The sequence below is a fragment of the Eubalaena glacialis genome, chromosome 10 (genome assembly GCF_028564815.1).
Source record: "Eubalaena glacialis isolate mEubGla1 chromosome 10, mEubGla1.1.hap2.+ XY, whole genome shotgun sequence".
NCBI classification, from domain to species: domain Eukaryota; kingdom Metazoa; phylum Chordata; class Mammalia; order Artiodactyla; family Balaenidae; genus Eubalaena; species Eubalaena glacialis.
Window position 1 is genome coordinate 12,325,671 of NC_083725.1, and position 19,742 is coordinate 12,345,412.

At 47.8% G+C, this 19,742-nt stretch overlaps 1 protein-coding gene across 2 annotated transcripts in view; it reads right to left on the reverse strand.

Moving 5' to 3' along the window:
* The window catches only part of GRIK4 (glutamate ionotropic receptor kainate type subunit 4), a 455,581-nt gene that overhangs the window by 173,074 nt on the left and 262,765 nt on the right, over positions 1–19,742 (reverse strand). The window lies entirely within an intron of this gene.

Here is a 19,742-nt window from a genome sequence, read left to right on the forward strand (position 1 = left end):
TGCATGCTAAGGGTCTAGGTTTGTAGCCAGGTGCAGCAGTGAACTCTAATGTGGCTAGCCACCTCAGGAACACTGTAACGCCGTGGCAGGCCACCAGGGGCCCCACCTGTAAGAGGTCCCCAGGCTCAGGCATAGCGATACCTTTGGATCTAGGTTTACCTGCACACATGGGCACACGTGTGCAAAGGGAGGGAGGTGGCAGCAGTCCTTTGAAAATGGTATTCTGGGCATATGAGAAACTCTCCTTGAGGTGATCTAGGGTTGAAGAAGGCCGGGTTTGAGAGGGAGACCTGTGGTATCAAGGAGCAGCTGCAGGATCCTGCTGAATGCTGGTTGTCCGCGCTCTGACAGCGATGAGACACGTCACCTAGTGAGCTACACAGTTTCTATGAACTTCTGTCCTCACTGAACATGGGGAATAGTAAGACAACCTCATGGCGTTGGTGTGAGAATTCAGTAAGACAATGCATATAAGTGGCACACCATCAAAATTTAATCAGTGTGACAATCAGTGTGAATGGTTGGAGTGGTGTGGTACCAACAGCTGCCCAACTCCTGGAAGCAGTATTAAGGATACGTGTTAACCTGAGTTCAAATCCCAGCCCCGCCCCGTCTTAGCTATGGGACCTCTGTTTCCTCACTTGTAAAATGGGGAGAGAGCCTCTTCTTTGGGCTCCAGTGAAGATGACATGGATAATGCGTGTGAAGTGCTCAGTGCAGTATCCAGTGCACAGCAAACACTCAGTAAATCTAGCCATTGATATCATTCATTCTCTTGGTAGAGGAAGTTACACAATTGAAAATCTCTGCACAAAAACTTGTACCCAGGAGTGTGGGTGAAGGGATAAATTAGGAGGTTGGGATTAACATATACACACTGCTATATATAAAATAGACAACCAACAAGGACCTCCTGTATAGCACAGAGAACTATACTCATTAGTTTGTAATAACCTATAAGGGAAAAGAATCTGAAAAAGAATATATATATAACAGAATCGCTATGCTGTATACCTGAAACTAACACTATATTGTAAATCAACTATACTTCAAATTAAAAAAAAAAAAGTCATAAAAATAAAGTTACTCTAAATAATAAAAAAAAACCTTGTATACAAATGTTCCAAGCAGCATTATTCATAATAGCCAAAAAGTGGGAAAACCCAAATGTCCATCTACTGATGAGTGAATGAACAAAAATGTAGTATATCTATACAATGGAATGTTACTCAAAAATACAACGGAATGAAGTACTGATGTATGCCACACATGGATGAACCTTGACAACATTATGCTCAGTTGAAGAAGCCGGACACAAAAGATCATGTGTTGAAAGATACCATTTATATGAAATGTCCAGAATAGGCGAATAGAGACAGAAAGTAGATTAGCTGTTGCCCAGTGGCAGTGGTGGTGGTGAGTGAGGAAGCTGGGGAGAAATGGAGAGTGACCACTAATGCACATAGTGTTTTTTGGGGGATGACAAAAATGTCCTAAAATTGATCATGGAGATGGCTGCAAAACTCTGTGAATATACTAAAAAACGTTGAATTGTATACTTTAAATGGGTGAATTCTGTGGTATATGAATTATATCTCAATAAAGCTGCTACAAAAATAAAGATCAAGCTTATCTTGCAGAGGCTGAAGTCGCAGAAGAGCAACACAGAGAATCAAACCGAATAGATTCACTGACACGTGGCCCTTGAATCTCTGTGGCTGGTATGGACAGAGACCCAGTTTCTATGCCATCTTTTCTGTATAAGGTTCCCATATCTCCTGTGACCCATTTTCCAAACCAAAACCAGGACACAGAATATGACAAAGCACTTTTTTTCTGATTTGTGGATTTATTTATAGGCATAGCCTTACTGAACAATAGAAATTAGATTTCATTTACACGGGTTGGCCATACATGGGGCCACAGAGGTGCATAAACTAGGCAATAAAGGTGCATAGAACTAGGCAATAAAGTAGGCTTCTGTGAGTTAAGTAGCAAAGTCCATGCACACCTGATAGGATTAGCCCCCTGAGGGAATGGACAAAGGACCGGTAAATGTATGACTGAAGAGCCCAGAGACACCTACAATTCCTACCCAGGTCACCTTAGGGAAGCAAGACCAGAATGAGATGATTACTTAGGAAGCAGAAATGTGAACAATTACACTGTGCTGTCCCAGGAAAGGAAGACTTTGGGAATATAAGGGAAGTGGGGCAGCCCAGAGGAGCGATTCCCAAATGGTGTTCCTTGGAGGGCCCCTGGGTTCCTTCAAGAAGCAGAGGGGAAGGCTGAAGGGAGGTCTCTAGCCCCACACCAATTTCAACCAGCACAACTCCACATCCATCAGTTTTAGATATCGGAGTTCTCCAAAAGACATGTTGTGGGGAAAAAAAAGTTTCACTGTTAAAAATATAATAGAAACCATTAGCCCAGCCCTGGAGCATAGAAAAGAGACATCTAAAGTGTCAGGAATTGGCAGTGCCATCCTGCACAAGTCACAGGAAAGAGGCACCGGGTCCATGGGATACTAGCCTCATGTTAATAGGTACACATTTATCCAGTGACAACGTCAGGGTAAGTCCTAGTGGACTTACCTAGTCTCACTTACTGTCTGCAACGACTCTGTGAGATAAGGGTGTTATCTGTGTCATCCTCACTTGGAGATGAGAAAACAGAGGTCACAGAGGTCAAGTGACCCGCCCTCGTTCACAGGGCTGGTGACTGTAGAGGAGGGAGGGGATCCCAGGTCAGTTTCATATGGACCCTGCATCCTTAACCGCAGGTCATATTCCTTCTAATGAAATTCATCTTCCCAGGGGTTTGCTGCTGAGAAGGGAGTAGGCTAGGTAGGTGTGTCTTAGGCAGCTCACACTGCTATAAGAAAACACCACAGAGTGGGTGGTATTTATTTCTCACGGTTCTGGAGGCTGGGGAGTAGGAGATCAGGGTGCCAGCATAACTGGGTTCCAGGGAGGTCCTGCCTCCTGGTTTGCAGATGGCTGTCTTCTCCCGATGTCCTCACATGGCAGAGAGAGGGAGATCAAGCTCTCTGGTCACTTTGAAAAGGGCACTGGGGTCTCACCTTCAGGACCTCTCCTAAACCCAATCACCTCCCAAAGTGGGGAGGGATAAATTGGAAGTTTGGGATTAGCAGATACAAATGACTTTCTATAAAATAGATAAACTACAAGGTCCTACTGTATGTATAGCACGGGGAATTATATTCACTATCTTGTAATAAACCATGATGGAAATAAATATATATAAAACTGAATCACTTTGCTGTATACCAGAAATTAACACAACATTGTAAACCAACTATACTTCAATTAAAAAAAAAAGGTGTGTGCTATGGACTGAATTATATCCCCCCAAATTCCTTTGTTAAAGCTCTAATGTGTGCATTAAGAGAGATAGGACCTTTAAGAGTAATTAAGGTTAAATGAGGTTATAAGAGTTGGGCTCTGATCGCTTAAGATTGGCGTCCTTAGAAGAAGAGACACCAGAGAAGGTTCCCTCCCACTTTCTTCCACCCCCAAGGCAGGAAGCAGGCTGTCACTAGGAACTGACCCTGCAGCACACTGACATCAGACTTTTAGCCTCCAGAACTTGAGAAAGAAATGCCCCTTGTTAAAGCCATCCAGCCTGTGGTATTTTATTATGACAGCCCAAGGTGACAAAGACAATGTGCTAATTAATATAAACCCTCACACTCAGGACACCAGCCAGCCATGTGACACCACACGATGAACTCACAGAGCGTCACCAGACACACTTTGAGACAGAGGGATCACGGCCAGGGGTGGGGAGAGGGGATGGCAGGGAAGAGAGAATGTGGGAATGATACACTAAGGGGCACACGAGGTCCCCTCGGTGCTCAGCACTCAGGACTCTGCCTTCAGAGGCACCTGGCAGGGGCTCACCAACTCACGAAGATCCACAGTCCCGTCCTCCCTTCCCAGCCCCCGTGCCATCCTGGGCCCCACTTTTTCATTAGGTTTTAGGTTTTAGACAATAATTTCTGGCTGGGAACAGCCTCAACTGGGTGGTTGGCTGGCATCAAGCATACTGGGATGAGAATAATTAGGATGACAACAGGAACCAGATTCCAGGGCTGGGGGCAGCGAGGATGAGGTACAGGCTCAGGCCTTCTAGGGACATCAGAGGAACATGTCCCCCACAGGCATTACCGAGCAGCGTCCCTGCTGTCCAGCTCTCACCTACGGGGCCCGGGGGTGAAGGGGAGCCGCTGGCACAGGACTGAATGTGCAGCCGCTGCTCCTAACCTTCATCCCCAGGCCTGGCTGTCGGGCTGGGCCAGGATGCTGAGTCCCCAGCGGCTGCCTAAGGAGGAGCCACGTCATCTGGCACATCCCCCACCCCTGCAGACAAGTCAACCTGCGGCCACAGTGAGGCTGGTCGGGGCTGGGGGTGGTCTGGCTCTGCAGCAAAGGCCAGGCTGAGACGGGGAGACGTGTTTAGGGACCAGGGTCTGCCCCCTTTCCAGCCATGGGGACTCTGCAATGATTCTTCCAACCCACATGGACTCATGACTCCTTCCCGCTCAGGGAGCCACGAGCCCTCACATTTCCCTTCGCCTTTCTCCCCACAAGCCAAGTGCTTTACCCTCTGCTGGGACCTCTCTGAGTTCTAAGGCTCGTGCCAAGGAAAGGGCGGCCTGTTGACTCTGCCCACCTCCACCCAAGCGTCCCTCCATGTTCTGGGCCCACGCCTATGTCCACTTTGGAGAGGACGCCTCCCCCAGGGCTGGCAGGCTGGGGCTGCCCACTGGGGTGCTTTCTTACTCACCCCTAGTGGTCGTGGCCATGACCACCCAGGGGAGGATGTGTGATCACTGACCCGCTCAGACCCCTTAGGCTTCCCCATGGTCTGAAGGGTTGGTCCCAATCGAGCCTCCAGGATGGCATCAGGCCCTCCACACCTTTCTACCCATGCCACCCCTTCCATCCCCCTGGGGACAGTGCCTCTGAGCTAGGACCTGGGCTGACCTGTTATGTTCCCTCCTCCATGCCTCTACTGACACTGGCCCTGCCTCTTATTCCCCCTCTCCCTACAAGGCCCACCTCAGACCACCTCTTCCAAGAAGTCTCCCCTGACTCCCCAGCCCAGTGCTCTCCTTGGATTTCCACGCACTGCCTTGGAGGGGTATTTATCTTTCCATTTCTATGTGAGTTTCCTCATCTAGCTTGTTCCCTAAAAGCCCAGAGTGATCCCTCCTTCCTTTGAAACTCCCCAGATTCCCCGTCCCACATCAATTCCCCCTTCTTAGAACACTCACAGAAACTTCTCGTACCTGTCCTCAGACAGTAACCACTTCTGACTTTCTATTATTTATTATGCCTATTTGTCCATCTTTTCTCCCCTAGACAGCTGGCTCCCTGAGGGCGAGGGCCGTGCCTTATTCATCTCTGCAACTGTGCAATCCCAGATACATACGCATTGAGCCCTTAATGAATGGTATTGAGTGAATAAATAATGTAAGGCCACTGTATTCTCATGCCCTACAGCCAGGAGCAGACACTGTGCCCGGTGCAGTAGGCATTAGACTAGGCGTGGACTGGGGGCAGCTCCTATGCCCGGGCCTGCAGGGCAGAGGACCTGTGCAGAGCCCTCCTTCCCAGGTTTGGGGCTTTCCTGCTCTCTGCTCACCTGTGGCCATCAGAACGGGGCTTGCCTTCCCTCCACAATTTCTCAGCAGCCCACAAGTGACCCCTCAGATGCAAAATCAGCCTCCTTAATCCCTTGGTCCTTCCAGAGTCCCGCTGCTGAAGATTTCGAAGCACTTCGATAACTCTTACCTCTTTAAGGGCAGGAATAAAGAGGTTTTACTGGAGAGTCTTTATAGGCAGTATCTATAACGCGCCTACAGCTGTTAGAGCCCTGTGCTAACAAGAAGAGGAGGCGATGTGAGCCTCCAGGGAATCAGTTGGCTTTGCTCCCAAGCCAAGCCCCAGGCTGCTTGCTCCCTGGGGCCCCAGCCCCTCATCATCACTCATCGGGCATCTCACTCACCAGTGTCCTCTCAGTGCCCCTCGTTTCACCCCTGTTGGTGCCAGTCATCTCGCTGGAGGCAATCGCACCACTATGCAGGCTGCTCCCACCGCAAACTCACACCCTCCCCCTCACCTGGGGGGCAACACGCATCGTATCCTTGTCCTCTGACACTACAGAGTATCTGTTTGCTGGGGCTGCCATAACAAAGCACCATGGACGGGGTGGCTTAAACAGCAGAAATTGATTTCCTCCCAGTTCTGGAGGCTAAAGGTTCAAGACCAAGGTGTCGGCAGGTTTGGTTTTATTCTGAGGCCTCTCTCCTTGGCTTGCAGATGGCCGTCTTCTCCTGGTGTCTTCACAAGGTCTTTCCACTGTGCATGTCTGTGTCCTAATCTCCTCTACTTAGAAAGATATCGGTCATGTTGGCTTATGGCCCACTCATACGACCTCACTTTAACTTAATTACCTCTTTAGAGACCCTACTTCCAAATACAGTCACATCCTGAGGTCCTGGGTGTTGGGATGCTAACAGATGAATCTGGGTGGGGAGGGACGGTATACAATTCAGGCCATACCACGGGCCTTCACCTCTAGCCACTGCCCACTCTCACCTCCTCACTCTCAGTCCACGGGCTGGCTAAACCAAGGCCGCTCTCGGTGAACTGCCTCAACTTTGTGCCCCGATCTCTTTCCACTGGGCTCAGATGAGGGGGGTCCTGTGAGAGGAGGTCCCCAGGCCTGGCTCTCTGCCTCACCATGCCTCCCTGCTCTCCTTTATGTTCAGTGTCTGTCCCAGACCCACTCATTCCCCTCCACTAAAACATGGCCAGAGCCCTCCCCTCCCATTGGGGCCCTCCACTGACCACACGAACCAAGCATGTCCCTCTGGCCCTCCCTTTACCCCACCTGCAACTCGGGTCAGGCTTCTCCAGTGATGGATCAACGTTTTCTAACTCTACCTCATCCCACCCTGGACTCTCCCTCTGTCCCCACCACACACTCAAACTGTACTCACAAGGCAAATAACCTTCAATAGCCCATTTTTGCAAAACTGGTGGACACGTTTGATTCCTTGTCTTATTACGTCCCGAGCTGGCATGACTGTTTGTATCTGCCACGTGCTGTTCAAAGAACATCGTGTGTATCACCTCATTTAATCCTCACACAACCCTACAGGTTACTGTCCCATTTTATAGGTGAGAACACTGAGAAAGAGACCGGTTAAGCAACTTGCCCAAGATCACCCAGCTCTTAACGGCAGCCTTGGTCCAGCCCATGAGCCACTAGACCACGTCATCAGGTCGCCTCCCGGGTTCTCTTTGCATCTGAGGGTCCCCGGTGTTCTTCTGTGCCTGAGACCCTCAGTTTCCGTGGCTTCCATGGCACGACACCCCTGGGACTTTCCTCCTACTTCTCTGCCCATTCTCTCAAGGTACACTTCTCCTGCCCGAGCTTTAAATACCGGGGAACCCCAAGGGGCTGTGCTGAGCCCTCTTCTCACCTCACTCCCAGGGGCTTCCTAAATGATCTCGCTCATGGCCACCTCCATGGGGATACTTGACTTATGTCCACCTGCCTGATGATCCCTCCATGCAAATGTCTGACGAGGATCCCGAATTTAGTAAAACCCAGACTAAACCCACCCTCTTCTCTCCTGCATTCTCCCTGTTATATTCCTGAGTTTAGTTAACAGCAGCACCAGCTACCCAGGCATCATGGCCTCACCCCAATTCCTCACCTCCTGGTTGCTTCTGATTTTCCCTCCTCAAGATTTCTCAAATCACTCCTTTCCTCTCTGGTCTCAACACTGCTGTTCTAGTTCAGTGCTTTCATTTCAGCGATTTCACTGCAACCTCATAACTCTCACTTTTTATTTATTTTTAATGTTTTGATTTTTTTTTTTTTAATTGAAGTACAGTTGTTTTACAGTGTTGTGTCACCAGAGTTTTAACCACCACCCAGCACTCCACAATCACTCCCACACACAGCTGCCAGAGTGATCCCTTTAAGGTACAAACCCTCGCTTTTAGCTTCCAATCTCCAAATAAATGAATTACTTGATATGGCAGACAAGAGCTTTTGAACCTTATATTCTGCTTCTCTGCTCATCTGTCTCCAGCTTCTAGAAACACTGAACCACCTAACTCCTATAGCACCATCTAAGGTGCGCGTGCGTACATGCGCACGCACACACACACACACACACATACACACACAGAGTGCTGCTGTGTGCTGAATACTTTAGCTCAATCTCCTCCTCCTGCATCCTCACCTTTGCTCACTCACCACTCCTACTCAGAATGAATCCCCAGCTCAGACCTCCCCTCCTTGTGGAAGCCTCCTCTGAACACAAAGGTTGATCAAGTGTCCCAACTATGTGTATTCATAGAATCCCACGCATCTTATACTCTAATTATCGGTTTAGTCTTTAACTTTCACTCTTTCATTTTTTCTGTCCCCAGTGCCTGGCGCCTCGCCTGATAACACTTTATCAGTGTTAGAGCCAAATTTGTTTTGGCTTTTGAGGAATTGTATGCTGACTTCTATTCTTCCATCAAAATTACTATTCTGACCCACACATATATGGGCAACTTACTTTGACAACAAAGGTGCAGTGAAAAAAATGGGCTTTTCAACAAATGATGCTGGAACAACTGGATATCCATGTGTTTTAAAAAAACTTCAAACCCCGTCTTATGCGATATACAGAATAAACTCTGTCTCATACTATATACAAAAATTAATGCAAAATGGATCATAGACTTAGAATTATAAAACTTCTAGAAGAAAATCTTTGTGACCTTGAGTTAGAAAAAGATTTCTTAGATGTGATGACACCAGAAGCAAAACGCATGAAATTAAAAATTGACAAACTGGACTTCATCAAAATTTAAAATGTCTGCTCTTCAAAGACACTGTTAGTAGAATGAAAAGATAAGCCACAGACTGGGAGAAAATATTATATGCAAAGCATATACCTGAAAAAGACTTGTATCCAGAATATACAAAGAGCTCTCAAAACTCAACAATAAGAAATCAAACAACCCAATTTTTAAAGATGGGCAAAAGATTTGAACAGACGCTTCAACAAAGAGGTTATATAGGCAGCAAGTAATCTGTGAAATATGCTCAACAGCATTAATCACTGGGGAAACACAAAGTAAAACCCTAATGGGATATTGTCAGAAACCCATTAGCAGAGCTAACACTTAAAAGCTCAACCACACCAAGTTGGTGAGGAGGAACTGGACCTCTCATATGCTACTGATAGGGCTGTAAATGGGGTATGACCACTCAGAAAACCATCTGTCAGTTTCTTGAGAAGTTAAACATACATCTACTGTATAATTCAGCCATTCCACTCCCAGGTATGTATCCAAAAGAAAAGAAAGCACTTGTCTACACAAAAATATGTAGACAAATGTTCATAATTACTTGATCCAAAGCAGTCAAAGACTGGAAACAACCATCAACAGGTGAATGAATAAACAAACTGTGGTCTCTCCATACAATGAAATACTACTCAGCAATAGAATAGAATGAAAGAAGCCAGACAACAAAGACAACATACTGTATGTTTCCATTTTTATATATTTCTAGAAAATACAAACTAATCTGTAGTGCAGAAAGCAGATCAGTAGTTGCCTGGGGCTGGGGCTGGGGTAGGAAGGAGCAGAGCGAGGAATGAAAACGTGACACCAGGAAACTCTTTTTGGGTGATGAAAAAATTCTCTATCTTGGTTGTGGTAATGGTATTTACAGGTGTATGCACGGCAAAACTTATCAAATTTTACACTTCAAAATATATGCAGTTTATTGTCTATAAGTTATACCTCAGTTTTTTTAAACATCTTTATTGGAGTACAATTGCTTTACAATGTTTTGTTAGTTTCTGCTGTATAACAAAGTGAATCAGCTATACATATACATATATCCCCGTATCCCCTCCCTCTTGCGTCTCCCTCCCACCCTCCTTATCCCACCCCTCTAGGTGGTCACAAAGCACCGAGCTGATCTTCCCGTGCTATGCGGCTGCTTCCCACTAGCTATCTATTTTACATTTGGTAGTGTATATATGTCCATGCCACTCTCTCACTTTGTCACATCTTACCCTTCCCCCTCCCCATATCCTCAAGTCCATTCTCTACGTCTGCGTCTTTATTCCTGTCCTGCCCCTAGGTTCTTCAGAACCCTTTTTTTTCTTTTTTTTTAAGATTGCATATATATGTGTTAGCATACGGTGTTTGCTTTTCTCTTTCTGACTTACTTCACTCTGTATGACAGTCTCTAGGTCCATCCACCTCACTATAAACAACTCAATTATGTTTCTTTTTATGGCTGAGTAATATTCCATTGTATATATGTGCCACATCTTCTTTGTTACCTCAATTTTTAAAACATGCTTTTATGAGAAAAACATTACTATTCCTCTGGCTCCTTCCTACCTTCTCCCTCCCCTCCCCCTCCCCCTCAGCAAATGAAGCATCTTAAACTCTGTGGTCTATACCTACTGCCTCCAATTCCTCTGCATCTTCTCCATCCTGAGCCTCCACCACCTCTGGATTCACCCTCAGAAATCACCAAGGTTCTCCTTCCTTGGTTTTCAGAGTTTTGAAGCTCTCTGAGGCACTTGTGACTGGAACCTTTTTCTTGGCGTCATCTTTTGACATCCGTGATATTGACACTATTTTGATTTTCATTCTGAGCACCTTTCCCCCAACCCCCTTCCCTAGCTCCCTTCCCTTCTATATAACCCTAGTTGTCCATGTTCCCCAGATCTCACACTCTGGATTTAGTCCTCAGTTCATTTTCTCTTCATGTGCACTTTCTCCCCTTGAAGAATTAATTAATTCTCAACTCTCAGCTCTATGCAGATAACCCCAGAATCTCTATCTCCAAGCTCAGTTTCTCATCTATACATTAGACTCCTGTTTCTGACTGCTAAAGGAAAACATCCCCTTGGAGATCCTTCCAAACTCCATGCCCCAAATGTAACCCTTTATTTCTCATAGAATGGTGGGGGGGGGTCTCTCTGACTTCCCCGTCGCAATTAATAGCAGCAGTTTCCCACATGCCATCCATGTCAGAGCTGTCTTGCACGCCCCCCATCCTCCAGCCACTCTATCTGCTCAGTCACTAAGGACCGCTAAGGGATTTGCTTCCCATCCACTGCTTTCTTTCTGTCCCCACTGCCGCCACCCCGCCTCTCTCCTGCAATTCCCCTAACCTGTTACCTGCCTCCAGTCTCTCCTGCACTCATCCAGCTACTCCACACTGCAGATTCACCTGCCTGGCTCTTACCCCCTGCACAATCTGGTCCCCACTTGCCTTTCCAGGCTCACATTCTACTAAATTCTTTGATCACCTAGTTAACACCTAGGCAGTCCTTGCTGTCACTCTGCCCTGTGTCTCTTCTCCGGGTGGTCTCTTCTTCCTGGAAAGCTCTCAGCTTTTCTTTATCCACATCTAAATCCTACCTAAATGATGCCCCACTCTCCTGCCCACTCCCACCCTGCCCCTGGCAAGCGCTGGACTGCTCTAGCCTGGCTGATTTTGCCCTCTTCAAATCCCCCGAAAGCGCTTATTATCTGCATCATTCATTAAGCATGTAATCTGTGCTTTGTAGCTGATATAAGTAATGCATCCATTCATTCAATCATCCCTTGATTAATTCCTCAAACACCTATTAAATGCCTAACTTAAGCAAGGTACTAGGTATATAGAAAAGGATAAGATATGACCATAAATGCAAGTGGCCACAACCCAATATGGTATGTGATTGACAAAATCATACCACACTCCAGCCATAAGCCACTCAGATGCTCTCTGTGCTGGGGACTCACAGACAACTAAGACCAGGTCCTTGGCTCTCAAACCTTTGGCCCCTCCTGGGAGTTGGCAGGGGTGCTGGGAGAGACAGACCTTTACTGTATAATGAAGTCAGTGGTTCCATAGAGAGAATCACAGATTTCTAAGGAAGTACAGATAAAGGAAAACCAACCTCTTCTGGGTGATGGAGGGAAGTTTTAGGGAAGGCCTCATACATTTATCCAACAACCACATGGTGAGACCTACTAACTACCAGGCACCGTGCCAGGTTCACAGAAGACGCAACCTTGAAGGAGGCACGTGTGTTCCCGTGTGGGGAGCCCCCAAAGGCATGAGGAAGCCTGGGTTGACTGGCTCAGCTGGCATGAGGGGCCCGAGCCCCTGGCAGGGGAGGCTGGACAGGAGGACAGGAGCCTGAGCGTGAAGGACCTTGTGTGTCATGCCAGGGAATTGAGACAAAACAACAGGAGGATTTTCCACAGACAATGACGTCATATTTGCATTTTAGGGTTATCACTCTCACATCATAGTAGATATATTGGCGAGAGCTGAAATGGGAGCTGGGAAGATCAGTTTGGGGGTGACGTTAGTAGCCCAGGAAAGAGAAATGAGGCAGGTACTGAGGGGCAGGGCAATGAGGATCAAAGAGATGGGGCAGATTCAAGCGAGATTCAGGAGGTGGAATCAAGAGGGGCAGCTGGGAGGAGATAAGAAGGGCTCTGGCTTCACTTATCATTTAGATGGTGACATCGCTGACTCAGATGAAGAGTAAGGGGAGAGGAAGGCTGTTCTTTTTTGTTTCTGGAGAAGGATAGGAATGATGAGTTTGGGGTAGTATTCAGTAAGTTCGGGGTACTCTGTTGAGTAGCAAAGTTGCTGGCCTGGTTTTCCCGAGAACCGTCCAGGCTAGAGACACAGTCCTGGGAGACCTCGGGGTTAGGGTGGTGATGTCAATTTGGATCCGGCATAAGGTGGAGAGTAAGGAGAGGAGAGGGACAGGGCTGGGACCAAGGGACTTAACATCTGGGGAGAGTGTGGAGGAAGAGAAGCTGATGCAAGAGACAGAGTCAGAGTGGTTGGGATAGAGGAGGGAAGGAGGATGGACGTCAAGTAGAATAAGCACTGAAAATTTTCCATGAGATCTGGCAATCAGGAGATCACTGGGGATACCAGCAAGAGCTGTTCCCATGGAGAGGTGGGGGCAGTGTTTAGGTGACCGCAGGTGAGAAGTAGCTGAGAAGTGACTGGAGTCAAGCAGCTTGTCTTCAAGAAAAGGAGAGAGATCAGGGCAAGAGGTGGAGTGAATCACATTGCCCAAGGGAGGGTCTTCAATTCACATGAGAGGGGCTCAGAAGGAGGAGTCGAAGGGGAGGGAGAAGCTGATGATGTCAGAAGAAAGGGGCCACTTTCTGAAGCAAGTCCTGCAAAAAGGCTGGTCAACAAAGAGCCTGAGGCACAGGTTACAGGTTCACCTGGGCTGGGAGGGGGGACAGCGGGGAAGGGGGAAGGAGGCGGGGCCGAGACTGCTCACTATCTCCCTGGTGCCCTCTCCTTTTCTCCCTTTTAATAACAGAACACCCCTGTGTTACCTGGACCCCTGGAGGCCCAACTACAGATTCATTTCCCAGTGTCCTCTGCAGCTGGGGGAGGCCAGAGCTGAATTCCAGCCGTCAGTATGAGTGGACGCAACCGTGGCACATCCAGGCCATCTTGCCCTGGACTCTCCTTCCCTTTCTTGCTGGCTCAAATGGTGACAACAGGAACATGAGGAAACTACATGTTGATGATGGCAATGCTGCTTCTGCCTCTACCACCCCCCGCCAGCCTTGGACCACCACCTACCTCCAAGACCCTTCTATCTTTGAGCTACTTCATTTTCAGGTCTCCTTGTTATTATAGCTCAGCCTAAATTCTAACTCAGTGCCATCCAATAGAAATATAATGCAAGCCACACATGCAGCTTTAAATTTTCCAGTAACCATGTTGAAAAAGTAAAAAGAAACAGGTGAAATCATGACATTAATTTTAATAATATATTTCATTTAACCCAAAATTCCAAATATTACTATTTCAAATTCTAATAAATACAAAAATCACTGAGATATTTTATATTCTTGATTTCATACTAAAGCTTCAAAATCCAGGGTATATTTTGTACTTACAGCACATCTCAATCCAGACTAGCCACGCTGCAAAGGCTCCGTGGCCAGCGGCTACCATATTGGACAGCGCGAGTCTACCTAATACTAATAGATGGAGGTTTAGACAGATGTGGGGGGCGGGGGCATTGAGAGAGACTGAGCTTGAGCTTCTATTTCCTCTGAAGAGAGGTAAGATAATCGCTTTCTGAGCAGGAGTGACAAAGAAGGGATGGGTAGTTTCAGGTGAAAGCTTAGAATAGGTGCTCTGAGATGTAACTGTATTTCTGTTTGGGCTCAGCTGAAATGAAGAATGTTGGTGTGTTTCTGCAAGCGGCCTCGGGGCGTGGACAAGAGCAGGGCAGGCAGACATCAGAAGTGTCAACAGTTAGGAGTTATTAGGTGGGTGGGCAGGACGAGGGGACAAAGGAATTGAAGGCTCTTACAGGAGTGTTAGTGGGGTGACGGGCTGTGGTCTTTCCACTTGATGGGAAAGCCAGTGAAACCCAGAAGAAGTTGTCCAAATGGTTTGGCCCAGAGGGGCTGAGGCATACGTGGGGCACTTGGATTGTGAACATATGAAAAAGCATTGAGAGCAAGATGGTAAGAGCTAGGCGCAGAGGATGCTGTTTTCAGACTGCAGGATTTTGAAATTAAGGTTTTAGAGGCAGAAGAGGACTAAGAGTTGCCACAATCCAGAGTGCAGTTTAGACAGTGACGTGGAGAGGGAGAAGATCACTGGAAGGGAGGACGTTGAGGATCCCCAAGGCGGTGGCACGAGAGGGAAGGATCCACGGGCACTGAGGATGACCAGGGCGAGAGCCAAGGTAGGATGAGAGGAAGGCTGTGAGCCAGGAGCCAAAGCCACAGATGAGAAAGGCAGGCACTAGGTGAGCGGAGGCTTGTCCTGGGGAACAATGGTAGGGGGGCAGCAGGTAATTACACCTGCCTCTCTTCTGAGTGAGCAGTTGCCTCTGGAGATGGCTGGAAGGGAAGCACTGCACCTGACAGGTTTGGGTTCTAGCAAGTGGAGGGGGGCTGCGTGATGGGCTTGACATCTCAGCAGAGCTGGGGCTCCGTGTCAAGCTGACACAGACGTGGAGGGAGGTCAGGAGGGGGAGTCCGAGTGGAGGAGGCAGCACAGAGCGTCAAGGGGGAAGCATCCGAGGGATGATGGGCACTGGGATCTGCACACAGTGGTGCGGAGGGCTGCGTCCTGGTACCGCGCGACTGCTCTCTGGGCTGGGAACCCTGTCTCCTCTTTCCCGGTGTCCTCCATCTCACTCAGCACAGATCCGGTCAAACATTAGGCATATGTGCCTTCCAAACTCGTTAAAAGACTCGATCCTAATGCGTGTTAGTTGTCACACGTTCCAAACACGATTCGCCTTCTGGTCCATTCCTTAATCCTTCATACTCCCACAGTTAATAAAAGGAGATGACCTCCCGGAAAAAAATGTATGAAGAAAGGCCTCTGTAAGGTCTCTGCACACCCTACTGATATTCCCAGTTAACCCCAAGCTCTTCCTTTCTCTCCCTGGATCTTGCCACTTCCCTCTGGGTTGTCTTTGGGGAAGGAGAGTCCCCTTGTGTTCACATGGTCACAGGTCTGCGGTAGTTCCCCTGGCCAGTTCCGGCTGGACCAGTTGCACGACTGTGGCAGGGCAGTGCCCCGCACTGCCACACTCAAGGCTCTCTCTCTGCACACAGCCAGGCGGGGGGACAGAAAGAGCGGGCCGGAGTTGCCGTTTGTCTTCTGTAACAGCTGCTGGTGACAGCCTTCCGGCCAAGTTACAGGATAGAGCGGACTGAAGGCAGAGGGCTGGGGAGTGATGGGGGATGCTGAGAAACTTAGTGGGTCTAGCTTGTACAAGGATGCCAGGCAAGGTCGGCTTTTACTCCAGAGGAGACTGAGCCCAGGTCAATTTCACAGTGGTGGGGCGGGGGGGATTCAATTTGATGAGCCCTTACTGCACACCTATCTGACGCCAGGCACTAGTGGGGTAGATGCATTTGAGAACCCACGACATAGAGGCATGAAGCGGCCCTGGCCCCTGTTCTAAAGACTCATTGATTAGCTGGGGAGATGGTGATGGGGGCAGGGGAGGAGGGCAGAGAGCACAAGCGATGTGCTGGGCAGACTCTGAAAGGTGAGCTCAGCTGGGCAGCTGGCAGGTGCCACCCACAGAATCCATGCCCCTCTGAGTCACCACTGCTCCACGTTGTCTGTGACTCACCTGTCAATTTCCATCACATGATGTCACCATTGTTCCAAGCTCTTTCCCTGACTCTAGGGAGGGAGATCCTAAGCCATAATCCCACTGAGGGGTTCTTATCTCTACATTTTACCCAAAGCTGTGATAAATGAGAGTCGTGCCCACCTGAATCCACAATGCAGGAGCTTGCCACCTCCAATCAGAAATGGCAATTACGATGGGAGCTAGAGTCTGACACATCTGGTTGATACTAATCTCTCTTCCACCCAAGCAAGTGAGAGATAAGGACAGATAAGAACTGCTTTGAGTTCTTTGCAAGAATATGGCTAGAAAAATCCGAAGGGCCATTACTTTGATTGTTTCCACCTTGGAGTTATCTGTCTTTTTTCCCAGGAGATCAAAGCACAAGTAATAGATCTTCTCATTCACCGTCATCATCCCCCTGGGAAAGAGTCAGAACAAGATAGAGAAATTTATCCAGGAGGACATGGGGTTAGAGCATCTAAGCTAGGGTCCCACATGGGAGAAGTGCTCTGTTGAATACTCATTCACCAATTTATTTGAAAAATATTCAGATAATGTCATCTTCTCTGTTGTGTTGTTTTCCTAAGGTGGAAGGGAGGAGATTCATACCAAGAAAATGTGTCAAAATTCTAGCTCACGTTGCAATGACTGTTTCTGATTGGGGAGGACAGTCACTGTTCTATGTGCTGGGGAGACAAAGTCCTCATGGAGTCTACATCTAGAATGTAGGTAGAAACTCTGCCTCACTGCCTCTTCAGCCTCCCTGAGGCTGGCACCTCCCTATCACCCTGCCTCCCTCATAATCTGTACAAGTCTAAACATCCTTTGTGACACTTCACCAAAACCAACACCTCTTGGGTCTCTCTTCCCTCAAAAACCCATATCATGCACCATATTTCTCTTGGAGACTAACTCGCTTGTTAGCTGGTATCCATGGGCACCTCAGGGTGTCCCTGGGGAATCATGTGTGCTGGGCTTTGTGGAGGGACAGTGAGGAGTTGGGGTGGCCCCTTCAGGGAAGAGCAATGGCCCTGGCCACGTGGAGCCCAGAGGAGCAGCCCAGGATGGGGAGGGGAGCTCTCCAAGGGGAGGGGAATCTGCTCAAGTTCTACACCAGAACCCAGCAGACCACGTCTTGTTTTTCTGGGCAACTTGACACTGACTGGCTGAGTTCCCTAATGAGCTGTTTGGGGCTGAAAGAGATGCTCAGCGGCTGTTGTCAGCATATTTAAAATGCATAGAAGGACAAAGGAAAAGAAGTAGCATTAACCTGCAAGAGATAAAAAGCAGTCCCATTCCGATGCCATATGCCACAGAAGTAAAAAGCTAGTAAATTTAATTTAGTATAAACCAAGCAATTACCCACTTTAAAAATTAAGGACTGAGACCATAAACCCAGTAAACTTCAAATCTTTATAATGAGCAGTTTAATGAGAGAGAAAGGAGAGAAAGCAGGAGAAAGGAAGAAGAAAAAGGCAAGAGGAAAGAGGAAGGGAAAGAGGAACGAGAGAAGAAAGAGGAACGAGAGAAGAAAGAGGAGGAGGGGAAGAAAGGGGGAGGAAAAAGAGACACAGGATTAGCAAGACAGAGCGGGAGACAGTGAAAATCAGGAGGGAAGAGAAACGGAGCATGTGCTTGTCCCCAGAGGGATTTCCCGTTCTTGGGGTCTTCTGAGTCTGTTGCTAAAAAGATTTAAAGTCACAACTGTAGGCACAGATGGCAACAAAATCTTACCCTGCGGAATAGAAAATATTCACTCCTGTTTTTTTCTCTCCATCCCCACAACTGCCACCTTAGTTTAGAGCAGGGTTTCTCAACCTCGGCACTACTGACATTTGAGCCTGGTAATTCTTCGTTAGAGGGGGCTAGCCTGGGCATTGTACAAAGTTTAGCAGCATCCATGGCCTCTACCCACTAAGTGCCAGGAGCACCCTCCCCAGTTGTGACAACCCGAAATGCCTCCAGATATTGCCAGGTGTCCCGGGGTGGGGGAGAGGAAAACTGCCCCCAGGTGAGAACCACGGGTTTAGACCATCATCATTTCACAAGGCCACTCTGGTCCCTGAGAGCTGTCCCTCCTTTCAGAGTCTTGCTGTTCCGCCAACCCTCTACATAAATCCAGAAGAGGAATTCCCCCAGGGCCCCACTTGGAGGGGGTCACTTCACTATTCAGAACCATTTAAGAGTATCCCAGTATCTACTGAATACAAAAATAATACTGGATACTCACTATGCGTCAGGTTTTGTTCTAAGCACTGGAAATAGGCTGGTGAATGGGGCCGAGACCCAAACTCGAGGATCTTATGCTCTAGTCGGGGAAGGCAGATAGTGAACATGTTAAGGAAGAAATGCAGGATAATTTCCGATCGCGAGAAGTGCTGGGAAAAAAAAATAGCGTCTCAGGAGAGGACGATGGGGGTGGTCAGGGAAGGTGTATCTGCAAAGAGGCATCATCTGAGCCGAGACCGAAATAATGCGGAGGAAGAAGCCATCGGGGAGAGGAAAGAACATTCCAAGTTGAAGGAACAAGAAAGAGCTTGGCAGCCATTGGAGTGCAGTGGCTGGAGTATAGTGAATGCGGGGAAGAAGGAAGGAGGAAGGAGGAAGAGGGGGACAGAGGCGTCGTATTGCCTCCTGGGTCATGATGAGAAGTTTCATTTTATTCCAGTTGCAATGGGCAGTCACCAGACGGTTGTAAACAGAGGCCAACTCCCTAACCTAACTCTAGGCTTCATAATCTAACCCCTAACCCACCCCACCCCCCTTAATCTGCGTCTACTCCTGTACAAAGCTGGGTGTGCATCTGTCTCTCCCAAAGGATATTACATTCCCAGAGTGTCTGCCTCAGTACAGGTCTGGGGAGGTGCCCAAGAATTTTCAGTTCTAACAAATTACCAGGATCTGCTGACACTGCTAATCCAGGGACCACACTTTGAGTAGCATTCTCTGAACAAACTTGACTGCTTCTGAGATGTGTCTTCAACCATGTTATTTTCGTGAGGAGATGACCCACAAGTCTATCCCTCCTCTGCAATCTCTGTGTATCAAAATCTCAGCCATTCTTCAAGGTCTTGTTCAAAAACTAAGTCTCACACATCCCTTCGGTTATCACCCCAGGCAAATGGACCACTCCCCCTGTCCAACCATCATTCGGACACCAGCTGTAAGTGACCTGTAGTACACATATTGGTGTGAGAGCCTCAATTTCCTTCTAAACCATAACTTCTTCCAGGGCAGCATCCTCATCTTAATAAATCGGTTTAGAATCCCTCTCTCTTTTCTGTTTTGAATGAGGTGAGCTATAATTAAATCAATTACTTATATAAATCACTAACACTGTGTCTTCTTTTTTACCTCACATTCATTTGGATGGCTATTATCAAAAACAAAAACAAAACCCCCCAAAAAACAAAAACAAAAAATAATAGGTGTTGGCAAGGATGCAGAGAAACTGGAACCCTTGTGTACTCCTGGAGGGAATGTAAAATGGTGCAGCTGCTATGGAAAATAGTACGGTGGC